Raw genomic sequence first — 20,201 nt, forward strand, 5'->3', positions numbered from 1 at the left:
CTCAATGTTCTAACATTTATAATACCACTTACAATGTAAAAGTCTTAATAAGCTTACCTTTAACTGTTACGTCAGCAGAAAGTTATGCACATGCCTTGATAAAGTTAATATTCATTAAAATTGATTGTGGTCCTTAGAAAACAATTCTGGGGATCGGAGATGCTAGAGAAGAGTGACGTTCCTGCAAGGAGGCATATCTTCCAGTGTAGCGAGTTAGCAAGTCACTAATTTAAAAGACATTACTTAAAAAAAAAAAAATGCCATGTTGCCAATAATTAGGTGATTTTGTGATCTGTCGTGAATGATATTAAGACTGTGGAGAGCCCTCGTACTGTATCTGCACACCTGAGATTCTGGGGGTAAAAAAAGGTTGTTTTATAATGTCTTCTTTTAGAAATAATTGAATGAAAACTGCACCAGGCGCCTAGCTACTGAATATTTTTCTGTGATTCAGTTGGTTTAGTCTGTTTGCTTCATGCTTAGCTGCTTTCTAATCTCCTTACAGCGGGAACTGTTACAAAGTACTAGTGCGTGCATGAAAATGACAATTTTCACGATTTTTCTTAAATTGTCATTGTGGTCTGAAATTTGAAAGTCACTTTTCAAATCTCTAAAAATATGTGGGATACTATAGTAAGTGCACCTATATATTTATTTATTTAAAGGCCTTGTATTTACAATGTGAGCAGGATATTTACACTTCATTTTGGCGGCACATAACGTCTCGTAGAGTGTTTGTTTTGTTGCCCTGCCTAGGACATAAGGAAGATCTTTCTAGGCTCTTACTACCAAAATAAGTCAGTGCTTTAGGATGATACACGTTTTACAAAAAAGCTTGTTATTTCCAACTGACCTGAAAAAAGAGGTGTTCTGTAATGGCACCTGAACCACTGGAGGAGGCTGGAAAGAAGGGGACGAACCTGTGCTGGCTTGGGGCGCGAGGGGAGCGGAGAGAAGCCACATTTCTCTTTGCTTTTCTTTCCCCCCTGAAGCAGACTCTCCAAACACGTGCTTAATGTACAAAGTCGTACGTAAGTACTTTTGCAAAAGAGCAAAGTGCAGCTCATCAATGATACGATGCTTTCCAACTAGAAATACTTGTCCTAAAAGCGTCTCTTCGAGTGAAGGCGGGAGTGGTGCCTTCCAACGGGACATGGTTGTCTCTTCTATCTGTATATTTACTTGATTTACTTTCCAGTCCTGCCCAAGGTAGGTCTGTTTTTTTTCTGGGCATGTAAGGGAAATCTAAAAATTCAAGGGCCAGAAGGGACAGCAGCGGCAGGTTTCTGACATCCTTTGGCATGCAGATCGTGGCGCTTTTTTGCAGCCCCTGGATTGCAGCTTGCCTAATCAAAAGCCACCCCATCTTGTTTCGTTGCCTAGAAATTGAAGTACTCACACTATTTTACCTAGAAAAGTGTTTCCATGTTTAATTACCTTTAATAGCAACTGCTTTTCATATAAAATTAGTGCTTTTCTACCTTTCCCCTAGAAGGACTTCTCTTTGCTGAGCTCCTCTGGAGGAGCAGCTGAACCCTACGTGGCTGTGATTCTTTCTGGTCCGGAGGATTACCCTTTTGACTTGAGGGAAAGAAAGGCCTGACTTTCTCCTCCACGATCCATCCTAAATCCAAAACTAAATTTGTAAGGAGCTAAAACCATTCAGCCGCTCAGCCTAGGAACGGAGCTGGGTGGCATTGCGGTGGGTGGACTGAAAGGAAGGGAGGCGAGGGGGCTTGCAGGGCTGTGGGTGCTGCCTGGTGCAGAGAGCGCGCTCCTTAGAGTGAGCTCTAGTCTAGGTTCAAGTCCATGGAATATTTAAGATAATGGGATATATTCACTGAAAGGAGAAAAAAAAAGTATAAAATACTTACTGGACTGACAGGATAGTAAATTTAAATAGAAATTTATAAAACATGAACCTAGGATTGAACTATATGTTTTAGCATTGAACTAAATGTGATCATTTAGTGATGATGAACAGGTGATTTTAAAAGAGACATTTAAGGATACAGTCAGTGTTCATAAGCAATTACTTCAGTCTGAGTTAGGTCCTGGCTCTGTGGAAATTGATGGCAGGACCAAAAAAGCTTTCTGGTTACACTCACAAAGTACGGCGCTGTATTGATTCAGGCGTGCTTCATGGCTCTGTTCTGGATAGGTGTCTCATTGGAGGTACCTGGTCCTTCCTTTGGATTGGACACACAGATACCTTTTGCAGCATATTTTGCAATGCCAGCTGTAGGCTACAGATTCCGTATGAGCTAAATTTTTCTTATCTGTCCCTGAACTCGTCTAGTATCATGCACGTGTACCAGCGGCAATCTTAAGGAGCGGTGCCTGAATGTTCATTGTCTGTCATTCATTTCCATGACTCTGGTGCTGTAATAAAAGGTGTATATGTATATACCTTTTGTATGTTATAGTATTAAATATTAATATTAAAGATGTTTGCAATGGGGTTCTTTTGAGAAGATTTTCTAGAGAAAACGTGGGTTTTTGAGCCTATTTTTCTGTAATTTCCACGACTTGTAGTTGAAATGCAGTGTTGTGTTTTGAAATGGAAATGTTGAACTCTAAAGCCTGTATGCTTTTTACCTTTGACATACTGTCACTACTTCATAAAGAATGGCGTGGCTAGCTGTTTACCTAATTAGGTTGGTTTTATTTTTTTGCTAAGATTCAGCTTTTGATAGGCTTCCGATACGATGTCTTTGGATATATTTTGACAGGACTAGAAGATTTGAGGCCTTTGGCCAGTCCTTTTCAGGAATCAAACTGCCTCTTCATCTGTTGTTTCAGTGGCTCGTGCATACAAGTCCAAAAATGGCATTAGAGATTTTGGATGCGGGAGGAGAGCTCTCCTGCACGTCTGGCAATTCACTCTGTTAGTTTACTCCGCTCCATGCTGGTGCCAAAAACCAAACCCCCGATGACTCGTCAGAAGGGATCCATTCTGCGGGCAGGACTGTTTGGATGTTTCACGAGCGTGGCGGCGGGTTTAGCATTTGATGGTAGGACATCAACAGCTCGTGCTTTTGTGATAGACGCTTCCATGGCGTGGGTGGCTCGACGTCCCGCGTTCTGCCAGGCTATTGACAGAATCGGCGTGCTTATTAATCTGTTTCCATTTTGCAAGATACCAGCGTGTATCCAGCAGGAGATAAAACCGAGTAAATCGGTTCGAGAAAGCTTGCGTTCCTCAGATGTTTAGAAGTTACCAGGTTTTGCAGCACTGAACATTTTCGGTGACTCTTGCCCATACCACAGACACTACCTGGTGGCAAGTGCCAAGAATGACTTGGGGAATGTAGCAATTCCTCTGCTTCCATCTTTTGTGCAGCCTTTGAATATAAAACTAGACTTTTAATGTGCTGATAACTTCGACCCGTTAAAAGTAGGGTACCCTGGGTGTCCGTAGGTCGTGCCTGGGATGGTTCGAGAGGTAGGGGAAGCATCCCCCGGGCTGCAGCGATACCGGCCCGGTGCAAAGAGCACGTGGTGAGTTCTGCGTGATGTATGTGATACTAGAGCAAGGCAATTACTGATGCTAGGAGTAAGAGACTTACTGAGTTGGAGGAAATAGACTTTCAGCTCGCTTTGCACAGTTTGAAGAATTGTTTCCTGTGCTAAAGGAGGTGTGGCTGGCAGTCCAGGAGGAGAAAGGAGGAGCACAGAAATCCGGTGTTTGCACAGGCACTTCACAAAAGCCTTACCTTGCCATTATATGCTGTGAGTTCTTGTTGCTGGCCTCATTTCATTGTGCTTTTTCATCTGGTAAACTATTTAAGCTTGACATGCTTCTGTTGAAATAAAATCAATATTCCAGAAAGAGACCTGGTAACTGTTAGGATGCACCTTTACAGCTCTGTCACTTGTGGAAAAAAAAAAAAGATGTTTAGCATCACTGTTTAAATCAAAAGCGACCACAAATAAACTAGAATAACTATATTATAAAAGTATAGTTTATATATAATTGTAAATATATAGCTTTTTAATATATTTATAAACACTATAATAACTACTTAGCGGGGAAAAAAGGAGTTGCAGAGAATGTATGAGTTGAAAATAAAAAATCCTTTGCCAAACAGCATAGAGCATGAGGTTGCACATGTGCAAAGATCAGGTAGTATGACCTCGATGCAGTGCCACCACAGCTTTCTGTTTGGTTTGAGGCATTTGAAAGTGACTGGAAATACTCTGTCCTCTGGGAGAGCGGTGAAGGAGAGCTGTATGAAGGGGCAGGGAGAGCCGGGTGGATCCTCGTGTCTCACATCTGCAGTTAAATCTTAAGATCAGCATTCCCCTGCGGAGATGATCTTCCGTGCAGCAGGCATCTTTGGTTTGACAGAGCAAAAAGCTGGCCCCCTCATGCCCAAAATCTGTGCGTATCTCTGTACAGTGCTCTCTCAGTCTTTTCTCGTAGGTTCCTGTCCTTCTCTTTCTTTTTCTCTTACCGCTTTCTGTGGGCTATATTTTCAGATCAGTGTTTTGGTTAGGTTTTTGCTCGGGGGATGGTGCAGGGGAGCTCCGGAGCGTTTGGTCTCAGCCATAAATTTGAGCGATGCTTCATTTTGCTTCAACTTTGCTCCAACGCCTCTGGTGGCTGAAAGCAGCTCTCTGCTTTTTAAAGGATGAGCTACAGGTGAAGGTTCAAACCCGAGCACTGCTCTGAGCACCCTGACCTGCCGCACTAGGCAGCTCGGGAGGCTTGCAAGTCTCCTGTGCTCGCCAGTACAAGCAGCAGACAGCAAACCCCGCTGTCCTGTCATCCCCCAAAGCTATCGCTGTGCTTTGCCGTGGTGGCACTCTGGGGTATCTGTGCTTACGGGGCACAGAGAGCATAGAAGAGGGGAGATGCTCCTCAAGGGAGTCCCATTACATTTCCTGGTGATTTGAGCTAGAGAAAATCATACTGGTATATGTTGGAAAGGGACAGAAAACAAGCCTTGCTCTGGGGTGCTGCAAATGAACCAGTAGCAGGAGAAGTCTTTATGGTTTTCTTGTAGATCTTGCTCAGTTACAGAGAACACGCCAATTGTAAGTCAGCTGTCCCAGGAAATCAGCACTGGTTTTAAATGTGTGCAAATTGAAAACAATCTCTGGCAGAACTTCTTGTGCTAAAGCCAGCTAAAAAGGAAGGAAAAAAAAATCAAATTGATAGGTTTCGAAGTTGACAACTGTGCTTAAGTGCCGTGCCTGTAAATCGCTGAATAACTTCTCTTTCGATAGAGCAGCTACTGTATGTAGAAGTACAAATAGTGCCTTCGCAATAATGCAAAATACCTGAAATCCTGAATTGCTTGCTAAGCTTGCAGTGCCGAGTTACTAAAATACAACCTGGTGCGATGTATTGCCATTCAGCTTAACCTGAGATGATTCCATGAATGTCAAATAACTTAATGCCAAGGATATTCAAAATTCATGCAAAACTTGATGTCAGCGTGTGTGACCTCGATTCCGTGGTAGCATAATGTGTTAAATTATCTTGCTTTAGTTCCAAAAAGCTTCATCATGAATCGAGTTTTTCAAAAGGGCTACTCTACAGCCTTCACTAATAATAATTCTTAAAAAATACTACTACTGCTTCAGTTTTTCTCTTCGTCTTAGCTTGCCAGAACTGTGTCTCAAACTGTCCTTACAGCGTGACAGTCCCTGCCCATGTCTGTAGCTTTCGGAGCAGAAGTCTTTGCTCTGAAGGTGTGCTGGATCTATTTGTCACTACGATTCGTCCCACTTAATTGCATACGTGGCAGTCTCCATGTGGTCTTTTATTGCTGATGGCACAAAAAAAAATCGAAAGAAGATAATAAAATAAACTTATGTTCTTTTTTATTGGTTTTATGTGTTCTCTACTCATAAATGGCATCTGGAAAGCATGTTACAGAAACACATTTCCACCAAACACATCGGCAAAATTCATACAGACATGCTTAATGATCTGCAGTTAGTAAAGTTTAAGAGTCTGGGGTTCAGATGAGAAGGGTTTAGAAGACCAGTGTGAAATCTGACCGCTTAAATGACTTGTTCTTTAGTACTTTTATGTAAAGTTTCTGTTTCCAGCTTTGAGACCTGTTGTAAATGCCCAGGCTACCGTTCACTGTACAATTACAACAGATTTACTGTTTACCGTGGGATTTTGTACTTGGACTAAGTCGATGAATGAAAATGATAAAGCAGAAAGGTGAGTTTATTCTGTGCCGTCAGGTTAGCTCTGCCACAAAACAATTTAGTTATATGATGAGGAAAGAAATACAGATATAAAATATTCTGGTACATGGGTATAACAGCAGTTCCTGATGATAATGTGAGTGTTAGGGTATAGTAGTATTGCTGTGCAAGTGAGCTCATATTTTCTGTGTGTAAGGCTGGAAAAATAAACAAAGTGGATTTAAAGAAAATGCTTACTTTAAACTGCTTGTTTTTATCTGCTCCCTAAAATACTTGCACGTGCCACAGTACAAACTGCATTTACCACAGCGTATGTAGTTGGTCTGAGCTACAGCAGTCGCAGGCAACCCGCTTGAATGGTTCCATTTACTACAGTTTTGTGTGCTTAGGATAAATTCTTACCTCGCATTTACACTGCGTTTGTAGCTGAGCCCTCGTCTGCTTAATGAGGATCTAGCTGCATGAGTAGATTCATAATTTTGCTAGAGACAGGAGGATATGTTTATAGTTCAAAAAAATAAATAATTCAGAAGGCTGGTTTTGGTTTGCATGGAATATTTGGAACCGTACTTAAAAATGACTAATTTGGTTATTTCATGTAGTGACAGCTAACTGTTACCTACTTAGAGCATTCTGACATTTTGGTAAGTTTCACGTTCCGTAATGTGGCTTGGTTAGGCATTTCAAATTATAATGACACATCTGGATGCTAATTTTAATAGTGCTTGTGCTGGTACTTTGAAAGTGCATCAGGCTTTCCTTCTAAATCTCCTCTTCAACTCCAGTGCAAGGTGAGTCACTTTCTCTAGCACTGAAGCTTCTAGATAAGACACGTTGCTATAAGCATTCAAGAACGTAATCCTCAAAAAGATTGGAGCTGCTGGAATTAAGGGAAGAACTATATATTGTTATTTCTACCTGCTAACTCAGGACGTCAAAGAATACATTGACATATCTTCATATAAAATGGTATGAGGCTGCTAGAAACTTTGGATGCTGTACAGCAGCAAACTTTCAGTTACAAGGGAAGTCGGGGTGTAATTTCACTTGCATTCAAGCCAGCGGTTCTATGGAAAAGGCTGTTTTCTTTGCTGGCCGCTGTTCCCACATGTGCACCACTTCCTTCTGTTCGCTGCCGTTGGTACAACCGCGGGGCAGCCCGAGCAGGAGGGACGCACGCTGCGAGGTGAGCGCTGCGCGAATGGCATCAGGTCGGAAGGCTTGGGTTTTCGGGGGGGTTCTCTTTGTTTCTTTGCTTCTTCCCTGATCCACTCCGCATCCAGACCAGTTCCATGCAAAAGTCGGTGGCCCACCGGGTGCCTCACTGTGCTGCCTGACTCCCCCAGCGCCCACGCAGCTGAAGCTGGCCTGTCTGGAGGGTTGGCAGACCAAGGGCATCAAGCGCTGCTCCCAGAGACGCGGAGACTATGCTCTGACAGCTGTAAATTTAAAGCAGGTTTACATTAAGGTGAAGACGGGCTTTGGTCCTTAGGCTTAAGCTTGCTGTTAGTACCTCAGCTCTTGGTTTGAACAGAAATCTTTCTGTCTGCCAGATTAGTAGTTGCCAGGGGATCTGATTGTCTCATTGATTTCAATCTAGCCTAATTCAGGAGGAATTTCAATTTTTTCTCCTTGAATGGTTGTCTCAGTACTCTCTTTGGGAAATGACTTCTGTCGTGTGGAAGCTCCCATTAGCTCCTTCCTACCTGTGGCCGTACCTTGGAATTAGGGAAGCTTGCAAGTACAGAAGGGCAACCAAAAGCTTCAGGGGGCAGAAATCTTCTGATGGTAAGGCCAATTCCACAGTGTTAGAACATGCTAAGAATGAGGGATCTGGGAAGTTTATGTGGTGGTTTCTGTGAAGAAGGGAAAAAAAAAATATTCGTTAAATTTGACCAGCTGACATTGTGTAATTCTCTGCTCTTAGATCCATACAAAATTGTAAGGCTATACTGCTGTTACACTGACATTTTTAATTACTAAATTAAGATAACTTGAAGAGCAATTAGAAGTGTTTAACTTCTGTTAATGACTGGATGCCTTAAACAATTCAAGTCTTTCCATGTTATGGTAGAAGTTTCTCTGGATTGAAAGGGTTTTTGTGGTAGCAAAAGTTTCACATGAAGTCTTGTAATAACAAAGGAAACTTGTCTGTTGAATGCTACTAAAAGTTTTGTATTTGGATCTGTTTTCTCTGCGTGCTCAGCTGATGTGAAAAGCTGACTAACATGAACCTAGTAAAATTCATTTGTTACCTGCTCTGAAACATTTTTCTTGGTCTTTATATGGCGGCATTAATACAACCAGTCATTGAATGAATGCTTGATGAAAAACTTTTTTGAAGCAAGGAACCTAATGCACTTTATGTTTTGAATTTATATTGTACGGTTATATTTCTGATTTTTTTATGGATTTTATTTCTTGTTGCAATAGTTTTCTGTTCTTTAATCCCTCAATATCTTTGTGTGTTTCATTTATTTAAAAAAAAATCTGTTTTTTTTACCTACTCCTATTGTTGATTTACTGTCTTGACAATTTTAAGTGCTTGTTTTTACTGTCTCTTCCTTTTCTCGTCTAACAATACTTACAGAGCAGACTTGGGGTAAAAAAAAAAATGCATCTAGGTTTGCACAAGTGTTGGGGGGTTGTTTTCATGGGGGCAATTCTTTCTAGTTTTGTTTTCATCCTCTTCCCCCAAAGGCTACTCGGTTGTCTCAGCAAATCAAAGGGATAGTAAAGTTATGATGCTCTCTGATACAGCTTTCTGGAAATTACTTAACTTTTTAATGAAATGCTTTTACCTCTTTTTTTTTCCTTTTTTTTTTTTCGTTTGCTGTATGGATAGCTGGCACTTTGCAGTACGCCAGCACCTTTAGCTTTTAGCATGGGAACCCACCTTGTTTTTTCTTGTCATTGAATTTAGGCATTGGGATGGGTTGCCCAGGGAAGTGGTGGAGCTCAAGGAAAGGTTGGACGTGGTGCTTCGGGACATGGTTTAGTGGGTGACATTGGTGGTAGTGGGGTGGTTGGACCAGATGATCTTGGAGGGCTTTTCCAACCCTGATGATTCTGTGATTGCTCAGAGTAAAAGCAACACAAAGTTTTATGAAATAAAAACAATCACTTCCATTTTACATAACAAAGTGCCAACCAGGCCAATAAATCAGTTACATGCCTTTGTCCACTCACTCTTCTTGAGCCTGAATAAATCCGTTTTATAAAATATTGCATTAAATAGGAATTGGTAGACACAAAGCTTTTTATTGTAGTGATCTGCAAATAGAAAAAAATAATAATAATAAAAACAAAAATCTGTTGCCAAACAAAGGTTTGAGTGCAAAGGGGTGGGGGAACCATTTGTGTGGTGGTCTTGAAATTCCTGTCCTGTTTCTTGGGATTAAGAACTGTGTTGCAAAGGCTCTTACTGCCTCCCCAGTAGCTTTACACCAACTTTCGTTAAGTATTGCAAATGTTGAGCACACCCTTGAGTATCTTTTTGGGATATCAAACTAAGCATGAGAAGCTAGTTAACTTAAAGCTATGACATGATTCGTATGGTCGGCTTGCTCTAAGAAACGCCTAATGTAATGCTTTGTCTCTGTCAGCAGTAGCTAATACTGCAGTGATTTCCACCGAGTTTGAATTTTTTCCAATTACAAACCCCTGTAATGAGAGAGCCTTCCAGAACGTGAGGAGGGCCTGGTGTGGGAATACCGCTGCTGCCGCTCGAGCCCTGAAGCGGCCCGACGTGCTGCGTCCCTGAGGCTCTTCCATTAGTACTTGTGTCCTCGTAGCCCTGCACGTCAGGAGGGCACCCTGCTTTAGGAAGCCAAAGCTGGCAGAGCGTTAGGAGCTGGCCTGATCCCGAAGGCTTTGCTGTGCTGAACTAGCAGTGTCTGCTTGAAGCCCTTCGTCCTCCCTTCAGTGACCACTCGCTGAAGCAAACGCAGAGGCCTTGCTGTCGGTGGATGTTGGGTTGGGGTGTTGCTGTGTGTTTCCATTTGTGGCTGATTTTCGAGGTTACAGGAGGGGTGTGCCACTCGTCAGGTGGGTATGCTGAAGAGCCCTGCTTTCTGCCTTCTCCCTCACCGTTTACTTGGAGATGTTCTTTGACGTGGCTGGCTGCTTCCCTCCGGCCTGCCCCAGGGGAGCGCAGGTCGTCAGAGCCAGCCTGGGAAGGATTAGGGAGCAGGCTGGGAGAGTTGCCCTCATTCTTGCCTTACAATCCCAAAATACCAGCTTAGGTATGTCTGCTTTTAGGTTTTTAACAGGAGTTTTAGCCACTAGAAATGCTTCCAGTTGCATCAGTTGCTTAAGTTGCCTCTGACCACGCCTGCCGCTGTACTCTGCCAGCCTCTGCTCTCTGATTACATCTGAAGTCTCCAGTTACATCTAACATCATCAGAAACCTCCTGGCAGGATGGGTGCACGCTTTCCTTTTCGTGTTCCTCTACATTAGGTGGTGGCTGAGGGGAAAAAAAAATAAACTGGAAGAAGTTTTTCCCTGATGAAACTCCATAGAGACACTAAAGCGATGGAGAGTGGGTTAAACTGATGTCAGGGTGAGAGGTGTTCCTCGTTGAGGAGACGGGGAAGAGTTTTTCGGGTTTGCACTGACTACAGGTCATCCTTGTGATTACATCTAAGAGCAAAACTGTGGTGAGGAGGAGAAATGGTGGAGGAACAAGAGGAGCTGATGGTGGAGGCTGGAGTGAGCTGCCAGAGGAAGCCCTGAGGCAGCACAGCTGCTTGCTCCTGGTTTGCTCCTGTCAGGAGCAGGCCGGAGGACCTGAGGTACGCCAGCAGGCTTGAAGTTTTCTCTGTATGTCCCTTAATGACGTACTTGAGAGCATGGTTTTCATGGCCTGTCCAACACAGCATTCTCCAAAACGTTAGCTGAAAGGATTCGGGCAGGCCTGTGGTGATGGCTGCTGCCCTGCGCTGCAGAAACCTTCCCCAAGCCACCTTCCAGAGCAGCCTTCTCACTGGGCTTGTGGGGTTTCTGCAGCCTTTGCCATCACTTTCTTGTGGATAATACATTTTACATTTTTGCTTTTCTTATCCGATGGAAATTTGTTTTCATCTTGCCAATTTTCTATGCCTTTTTAGTTTTCATAGATTATTTCTGTATATATATTTATATAAAACATTAGTATTTTTATATTTCAATATGGGTTGCCATTCAAAATGTAGTTTCCAGTATCATAAAGCTTCTAAATTAGTAAATTCATTAGGGCATCATGAGGTCTTAGATATGTTTATATATTAGCTAGTTTCCTGTGTCTATCTTCTCACCTCTGGCCCTTTCACAAACTCATGTCTTCAAAAAACCTTTGCAACACAGAAGTGAATTTTATTAGCCTTTTAAGAGGATGGGTAACTTTGTCCACAGTGACATTTAGTACAGTTGTCATTAAAAAAGCATTATGATATTTAACATGTCCGTTTGGCCTTAATGTTACTTGCAGCAGGTGCTATTTTTAAAAATCAGAGGAAGATTTGGTATCAGATTTTAGAAATACTTTTAAAAAACAAACTTCATCGATTCTATAAATGCTTTATGAAAATTCATTCTAGGCTAAATTTTTAGTGAATTTTGATCTCTATCTATGAAGAAAAAAGATGGATATCTTTAACATGATTAGATTCAAATAGGGCATTTTGTATAAATATAGACTCAGTAGTGATCCAATGTGAATTATATTAAACTCAGTAGGAAACTGTCTATTAACCTTAACAAGAATAGAATTAAAATTCCAGAAACAGAAGCTGAATTCTGCATTAGGAGCCCTGTGCCAGGGGAGTATTAAAATATCATCCTGGTACTTTATGAATGAATTGGACAATTAGTAGTACCAATTAGCAGCAATGTCAGTTTGAAAGAACTACGTAGAGGAAGCAGAGCAATGAATACTCCTCGATGGTAAAGGAAGAGGCTTTCCAGAGCCCTCATGTTACGTGCCAGGTAGCGCAGCAACTTCCCTGCACTGTGTAAATTCGTTTTGAGCTCTCTCAGCCTTGCCAGCGCCAGGCAGGATGCGTGCTGCAGTGCCGTCACCGTTAGCACTCCCTGGTCGGGCTCTTCTGGAGCATGACAATATCTGACACCTTGTAGGCCACCGTGTAGGTATTAAGGAATGAAATCTAATACGAATACGATGCGTATGATGACTTTGGTTATTGTTTTACTGGGAGATAAACATCCTCTAGCCACAAAGGGATAATAGAAGCAAGGAATTTGGGAAGTCAGAGTGTTACGGTCATGAAGTTGGGCACATCAGAAAATGAGCAGAGTAAAACTCCACATGTTAAAACCATTGCCGCAGCAGCTGCTGGTGGTGGAAGCTGCTCCCTGAACTTCCTGAAGGTGCTTCCTCTGTGAAAAGTATAATGATGAAAGGCTGATGCAACAAATGCTTTTTTTTTTTTTTTCGGTTATTTAAATGGTAGCTTTTCTAAGCATTTCCAGTTATCTCATGCCCAAGCAGTAACAATGAAAAAAGCATTTATACGCAGTGTTCATGCACTGGGGCAGGATGCTGATTTCTTCCCATGTGAACTAAAGATGTACAATCCAGTATTTCAAATTTTGGAGAAAATCGCTTTCCCTGCGTACAGCACTGGTTGCACTCTTGAGTCTGGCCCAGAAGAAAACTTTTGGTGCTGGAAACTGGGCATTGGTTTTTCTGCTGCTGGCTGCAGTGGCTGCTTGGAGAGAGTGAGAGCTGAAAATAATCAAAAGTTGCCAGTTATGGATAATTGCACCAAGAATTTTTAAATAAGAAATAGCACAGTTCAGAAGAGTTTGTGTTGTTTTCTTCTTGAGGGATTGATTTTAATCGATGGCATATCACGTCTACAAGACACTTTATTATGTGATGATAAAGTATCATGAAGCAAAAATGTAACCTGTGCTTACGACATTAAATTTCTTTCCTAGTGAGTTCAAGGATTTGGGCAAGAGATGCACCGCAAAGTCCGGGTATCCTTTTCTTCTGTTGCTTATGCTGTTGGTATATTTATTCACATATTTTTTTTGTTGCTTCAGGTGCTTATGCAGTGTTCTTATAGGAACTGAAAAGCTTCCAATCTTGGTGTCAACTTTGAAACAGCTTTGCTGAACAGTAGAGGAATTCCTAAAAGCTGCCTGGAAGCACAAATATTCAGATTATTTTATATATAAATGAGAACGTAGGAAAGAACATACTCTGATGTGTCTTTCGCCATTATCTGTGGAAGATGACCCAGCTCAGCACAGAAGCACGTGATTAGGGGCAGCAGGAAAGGCAGGCTGTAGCCCGGTGCAGAGGCTGCTTTGGTTGCCTTCAGGATAGCCTGCGTCTGCCCTGTGCCTCGCCTGTGTCAGGCATTGCAGAGCATCGTGCACTGCTGTGAGCAGAATGCCTCTAACGCTTGTGCTTGGCCTTTGTGCAATTTGTAAATATGCTGTTAGGACTCTCTTTCTGCACGTCTTGTATGTTATGAAGTATAGGAGAGGTTAAAAAGTTGTAATCCAAGGCAACTGACCCTGCTGTGAAATTCTTAGTTAGTTTCTAATTCTGATGTCAAGTGATGCACCAGACAAATTAAGCCACGTACAAATTATTTATGTTCACTTGTGGGAAAGAAGAAGGGAATGCGTGCACTCTCTGGTAGCGGATAACACTGTTCCTAGCAAAAGAAAAAGAACTTTCTCTTTTGACTTCATAAAAAATATGTACGATTGTTTGTCATGGAGCCTTCTGCCAGTGGATGCTGTCTGAGTTTGCAGTTGGTCCGTCATGGGGCCCTGGCGTGGGAAGAGGATTGTGTTTCGCTCTTCTCTCGTTATTTTACTAAATGTGTTCACTTCCCAGATGCTTATGTTTTGTATATTAAGGCTTCATGTTAGCCGTGCAGATCAAGAAAAAAGTGGATTAACATTGTCCTCATCAGAATGACTCTGGTACTGTTCTGAGAGCTGGCTGCTACCTGCGGAAATGTCGCTGTATTTCAGATAGAGACTGCTACGGAAAGACATTCAGTTACTTGTTAGTTTATGGTAGTAATGACTAGTAAAGTTTTTGATTAATTCTTTTTTTTTCTTTTTTTTTTTTCTTTTTTTTTAGTATTTCTAACAACTGTTCTTAGATGAAAAGGAGGAAAAGGCAAATTGGTGTTACACAGAACTAAAATTATTTGGTTCTCATCTCAGTTCTCATCAGTTTCACAGTTATCTCTATATTAAATTAAAGATCAGTGAAGGAGAAAAGTAGATTGCATTTCCATTGTGAGCTAGAAAATAGAATTGCGTGTACAACAGGTATGCAAAGTAGCTAATGGAAACGAACCACAAGTTTTGAAAATGCTGTGTAAGATGAATGAAAATAATTTTTAAATTATTCATTTAATTCTCAGATGTTGTCACAAAACCAAAATAAATTGGAATGCATGATTATTTGAGAGAACCTCTAGTTTTCATACCTTTCACGCCCAAAGCTCGAGCATTAACTTCATCAAAATATCAAGAACAAGGAAGCAGAAAACATATTACTGTTTAATGCGCAAAATGCGGGCAAATGCTTGCCATAGCAACCAGCAGTTAGGTAAGATGAGTGCTATGGCACATGGGCCTGCACTCCGCTTACCTCTTTATTACCCAAGGTTGTACATTGAAGTGATTTTCCTCATAGTTGGAAACTGATCTATTTGTCAATTTGATTGTTTTCGTTCGGTTTTTAAATTGCCGGGTGAAGATTGCATGTATGCTGTTTCTGAATAGTAGTGTGCACCTTTCCTGTCAAAACCAAGGCTTTTCATAGAATAAGTCTTTTCGTATTTGTAAGATATATTATTAGTGCTTGTCACTTTCTTTATGAAGGTATCAGATTTGTAGGATTTATAGGATTGAGACTATTGACTAAATTGATGTCTCTGATTTTCCCCTCTTGCAAATTAAAAATCCATTTCTTCTTCTTTCCTGTAAATGGAGGCAAAAAAAAAACTCGATAGTATCCCTTTTTACATCTTCCCTGTTCAAAGCTGCATCCACTCAAATGACACCATTCCCAACCTGTGAAAAATGTCGGTATGTTAGCCTTCTAGCTACGTATCACATACGTAAAACAAATATGTTGGTATGTTAGCCTTATAGCTATGTATCACAGAAGTAAAACAAACGTGTTAGTATGTTAGCCTTACAGCTTTAGCTAATTTTTAAATTAGCTTCGTTAAAAGGTCTGCCTTTTCTTGTACGGCTTGTAGCTTTCGTGTTTTGCAGTTAGCATGTTGCGGTGTTGGGCACTTAACATGCATTCTTGAAGTTATATTAATGTGGGCAGCTTGCTCTGGTACAAAAGAGCAGTACGCTTGTAAAAGGCCATGTGCTTGTGCAGAGGTTGTCTTGGAAGGTAGGAGACTTGTTTCTTGTTTTCTTAGGTCATCTGTTTTATGTTCTAATTTCATTTTCTCCAGCTACCATGTCTAGGAAATATTTGGATAATATACGTGAACGCTAGTCAGTAATGAAACAAGATTATCCGTTTCCAACAGCTTTAGGATGACTTCTATCAGGTACTCAGAACACATTTTTAGACATACTTACCTACTCTTTGGTATTAGAACAGTTAAAATTTAGAATTGGGATCATATATTTTGCATATGCAGACAGCTAACTATTCCTCTTACTTCAACGATGAAATAATATACCAGAGCCCTACTGTGAAACCCAGGGAAGAAGACATTTTCAATAGCGCAGTATTTTAAAGTAAAATGACTTAGGAAATGTATCGGATTTCCCGCGCCACCCAGGCTATCCGTCCCTGCGTGCTGCTCCTTCCTCTGCAGCCAGCACCAGCGTGCCTCCAGCCCCAGAGATTAGGGCACCGATCTAGGTTAAGACTAATCCCGCAGAAATACACAAATCGGCTCCCTTATCTGATTCTCTGGAGCATCGGTAGCGGGCGAAGAGAGGGAGCAGGAACTACAGCAGGAGGAGCCACTTAGTGGAGGCTGGGCTGTGCCCTCCAACGGGTAAGGAGCTACCCGCTGGGGATTTCCTGCTCCGCAGCGTTCCAGAAAATGAAGAAAATGGGAAAAAAGCCAGTGCCCAGTGAGTTCTTAGCATCCCACCGTGGTGCTGACAGAGCCCAGATGTAAGCGAGGTCTTCGGGATGGATGGATGGAGCTTCCAGGTCTGCGCTGGGGAAACCTGAAGATGCTGTGACCCATCTTGTTTGTCCAACCACAGTCACGCAGAGATAGTGTCACCACCTCTTTATGCTGGTTTTAAGAATAAAGTTGAGTACAGGGCCCTGATTAGGTGGAGCTTGTGACTTTCAGTCACGCTTTCCTGTCACAGAATTTGCTGTGGCTGTTTGCTTTAGGAAAAAAAAGAAACAGTAAAATGACTGCAAATCTAAAATCTATGTTCCATTGTATCCAAGCTACCCAATTTTTTTAATGTTAATTTATATATGTGTGAGCATGTGCGTGCATGTATATGTATATAAATAATATGTTAATTACAAACACTGGATGTCTTTTTAACCGTTTTAGTTTTTTGAAGTTTTGGAGGTAGATCTTCTCAAGAACATCTAATATTAAGTCCATTTATCCATTCCACAATATATAGACACTGTTTCTTTAGCTTTAGATTCTGTGGAAGTGTAACGCAATGGAGGATAGAGCCACTCCGCCCTACCCTTGGACACCAGTGTATTCCTGTGGTTTTGCATTTTATGGTCAATGAAGAAAGAGAGGTCCTCCAGAGGGCAGTTGAGAATGTAGGTGTATTTCAGACTAGATTAGATTCATATATTTTGAATCAGATTTCAGACTCTACCTTTCTTCACTGACTACTGAGGGAGCCTATGTAAACTAACTAATTTTGTTCAGTGTTTGCTTTTGTGACTGTCCCCATGGTTTTTGTATGGTGAAGCAGTCTGTTAGAGAAGCCATGCAGCCTGTATTAAGTACAGGTATTGATACTTTGTCTTTCTGCAAGTCTTGTTTTACTAAAACATGTTTTATTTTATTGCAGGAAGAAGAGACTTAATCACAGCATAACGGGCAGAGAAACGTAAAGGCTCGAAGAAACAATACTTCACTACTTCTTTCCAAAAGTCAAGACCCACCAAAATCTGCTGGATTCCTCCACCAGTCTTCCGGATTTGAGGTACGTGGATTCCCTCGTTCCCACTGTTTCTCTTCCCATGACATATGCATGGGTAGCAAACAGTGACTTGAAATTTTAGAATTTTTAGAATTTTCCTCTGAAGAAACGTGTTTACGTTGTACTCATGTACTGCACACTTACATCTTTATTTCATTTCTTCGGCGTGACAGCAAGAAATGCTGGGCTTCCAGGAGGCTGAAGGTACAAGCAGCATGGTTTATCTGGTGGTGTCGGTGTTGACAAGCAGTGCCGCTGCTACCAATTAATGATGTCATGTTCATTTCTGGTGTTACAGAGGATACCCAATTACTAAATAGCATTTCTCGTGACTTGACCGCTTAACAAAATAAACTCAGGAATTACAGATGGTAAAGTCAGACAGTATCAGATGGGATGCTTGTAACCAAGTTTCTAAGCTTTTGACAGATTTTTCCAGCCTGGAGTCCATGACTGGTTTGGGATATACTCTTTTGGAGGAACATTTCTCGGCTGTACCACAGGGTAAATGGAAAGAAGACATGAGAGTATGAGAGAGCCAATAAACAAGCTGACTGCTTTGGAAGACATATAGTTAAAACATACCTTAAAAATTGAAAGCAGACTGGCTGAGTGCCATTCTTTTTCTCTACACATTCCTGACAGCACACAATTGAAAAGTTCCTGAGTTTGTTTCTTTTACTGGAAGATCATTTTTTTGGCATTTTTCATTTCACTTCATGAAATGTAGAGTGTCTTTAATTTTAGATACCAAACTAAATACTCAAATACCATAGTTGTAAGAATATTGTATGTATCTTAAGAGATTAGATGGGGACAGGATTTTTTTTAATCTGTTATCACAGACTTGTTATGTAAATAGAAAGCTCAGAAGCAAACGAGAAAGCACATTCACTGAAAAAACAGATGGCTTTTCCCCAGCAATACGTCCACCATTAGATTCCTGCAACTTGGTGAGAACTCACTGGAAAATTTATTGTTACGGATATGCATGCAGTAGAAAAAATAAACATATTGCAGTCACTGTGAAAGTCCTATACTTATCTCTGAATGATAAAAATAGACTGGTCTCTTCATGCATGGTGCAGTGCTGACTGTTTAATAAGGGCTAGGATGGTCTGTGACAATCACTGTCTTAACATTAAATAGCAGATTTCCAGAATTGTAAGTGCTTTCTTCAATGTCAATTGCCCATTTTATAACAGAATAAAAAAAAATTCAATCCCTTACAATTTTTACAAATAATTGTTTTAATTCTTTATCATGAAACCTGATTTCTCTTAGTAGGCAAAGAAGGATCAAGAGGCTGGATAAAAAGAGAGGGAGAGCAAGACTTTCAGGAGGGGAAAAGCAATATAGAACCTATTGAATTAGCCACAAAAATTCTCTTGACTCACCACATAAGACCCTTTTGAGGGTCGTATAAGACACTGGCAATGTGTGCTGAGTATTTGTAAAACTGTTCACTGTAGCTAGTCGGCTATGTCTTTGATACTATTATTTTGATGCTAGTAGGTTTGTAAATGAAATAGGTATACTAGAGGTAATTTTTTTTACCTGCAGAAACTTGAGTTACTTCTTTGCTTACACATTTCCATTTCCGTGTGTTCAGTACAGACAACTCTTCTTTTACTGGTGCTACTTAAATCTCCAGTACTGTCCACGTGACCTGGTTATTTTAAGCCCTGGTATGACATAGGTTTCATTGTTGGGCTATTTCATCCATCTCTTGGAATGGTTTCCAGTAAATTAGTTTTACATTGTTTGCTGTGATTATGCTTAAGGAAGGCCTTTACAACAACATCTCATATCAATACCTTTCAATGTGTTTAAACATTATAGTTTTACTACGGATATAATAATCTTCGGATAAAATATATTTCTGTGCAAATTCTTTAATGCAAATTTTACCATTTTTCTATTTGTTTTGATCCCATAAGAGCTAGTTACGTTACAAAGCCATGAATTCTTAAAGCATTTATCCATAATTTTATGAATAACAAGAAATGGTGCTGGTTTGTTTTCTTCAAATATTCCATGCAGCTTTCATACGGAGGAAATTACGTACAGAGGAAACAAGTTAAACTTGGTCGTTTCTAAAATTAGAGAAGAAATTACATTTAAATTGTGCCATTTATATGTCAGATTTCGAGATTTAGAATTTGTGAGTAATTTAGAAAACATTGGCGCTCAGTTTCTTGATAGCTCACAGTAGCAGCTCGGGCCCATTGCTGGGAGCCCCACAACGTAAGCCCTGTGGAGGCTTCAGAGGAGAAAGCTCAGTGCCTTCCCTGCTTTGTGAGATTTGTGTCTGTCCCCCAACATCCTCCTCCTTTTGTGCGACGTCTGACTTTGAGTCTCCTTCACTGCAGCTCTCCCCATTGACTGCCCCAATTCCTCACCCACTAAAACGCAGTAGCCTTTTCCAGTCACATACACTGCATATTTAGATCCATATGATTCCTTGCCTTTATAAAGTCACGTTGTTCTGCTTTGTTTGTTTTAAGCCCTTTTAATGACGGGGAAGAGGCTTTATTTTACTAATAGCAACAATATTAATTTTGTTATTATGTTTCATTATTTATCTTTCATCATTTTAATAACAGATATGGAGCGGATAATCTGGAAACAAGTAACTGCTGTCACTTTTTTGCCAGTTTTCTTTATCTTTAGGCTTTGTAGAAACAAGATGGAGACGAAAGCCTGCTTTGTTCCAAATTGTTCAAAGATAACTTTTTATCTGGTTCCTGGTGCTCAGGGACTGGACTGCAGATGTTAGCCTCATAGCCACCACCGGTGTACCTTGTTAGCATTCTAGATAAATACAAACGTTCGGTGTTAAGAACATTTAAACCCTGTAATGTTTGGAAGCATTAAC

General features: G+C 40.9%; 1 protein-coding gene across 1 annotated transcript in view; it reads left to right on the plus strand.

Moving 5' to 3' along the window:
- The window catches only part of MBD5 (methyl-CpG binding domain protein 5), a 139,165-nt gene that overhangs the window by 54,922 nt on the left and 64,042 nt on the right, over nucleotides 1-20,201 (plus strand). Inside the window, exon 3 of the mRNA XM_050711630.1 lies at nucleotides 17,192-17,326. The gene's annotated coding sequence lies outside the window, so the exon portion shown is untranslated. The remainder of the gene's footprint in view (nucleotides 1-17,191; nucleotides 17,327-20,201) is intronic.

This window comes from Cygnus atratus, chromosome 6 (assembly GCF_013377495.2).
Source record: "Cygnus atratus isolate AKBS03 ecotype Queensland, Australia chromosome 6, CAtr_DNAZoo_HiC_assembly, whole genome shotgun sequence".
NCBI lineage: Eukaryota > Metazoa > Chordata > Aves > Anseriformes > Anatidae > Cygnus > Cygnus atratus.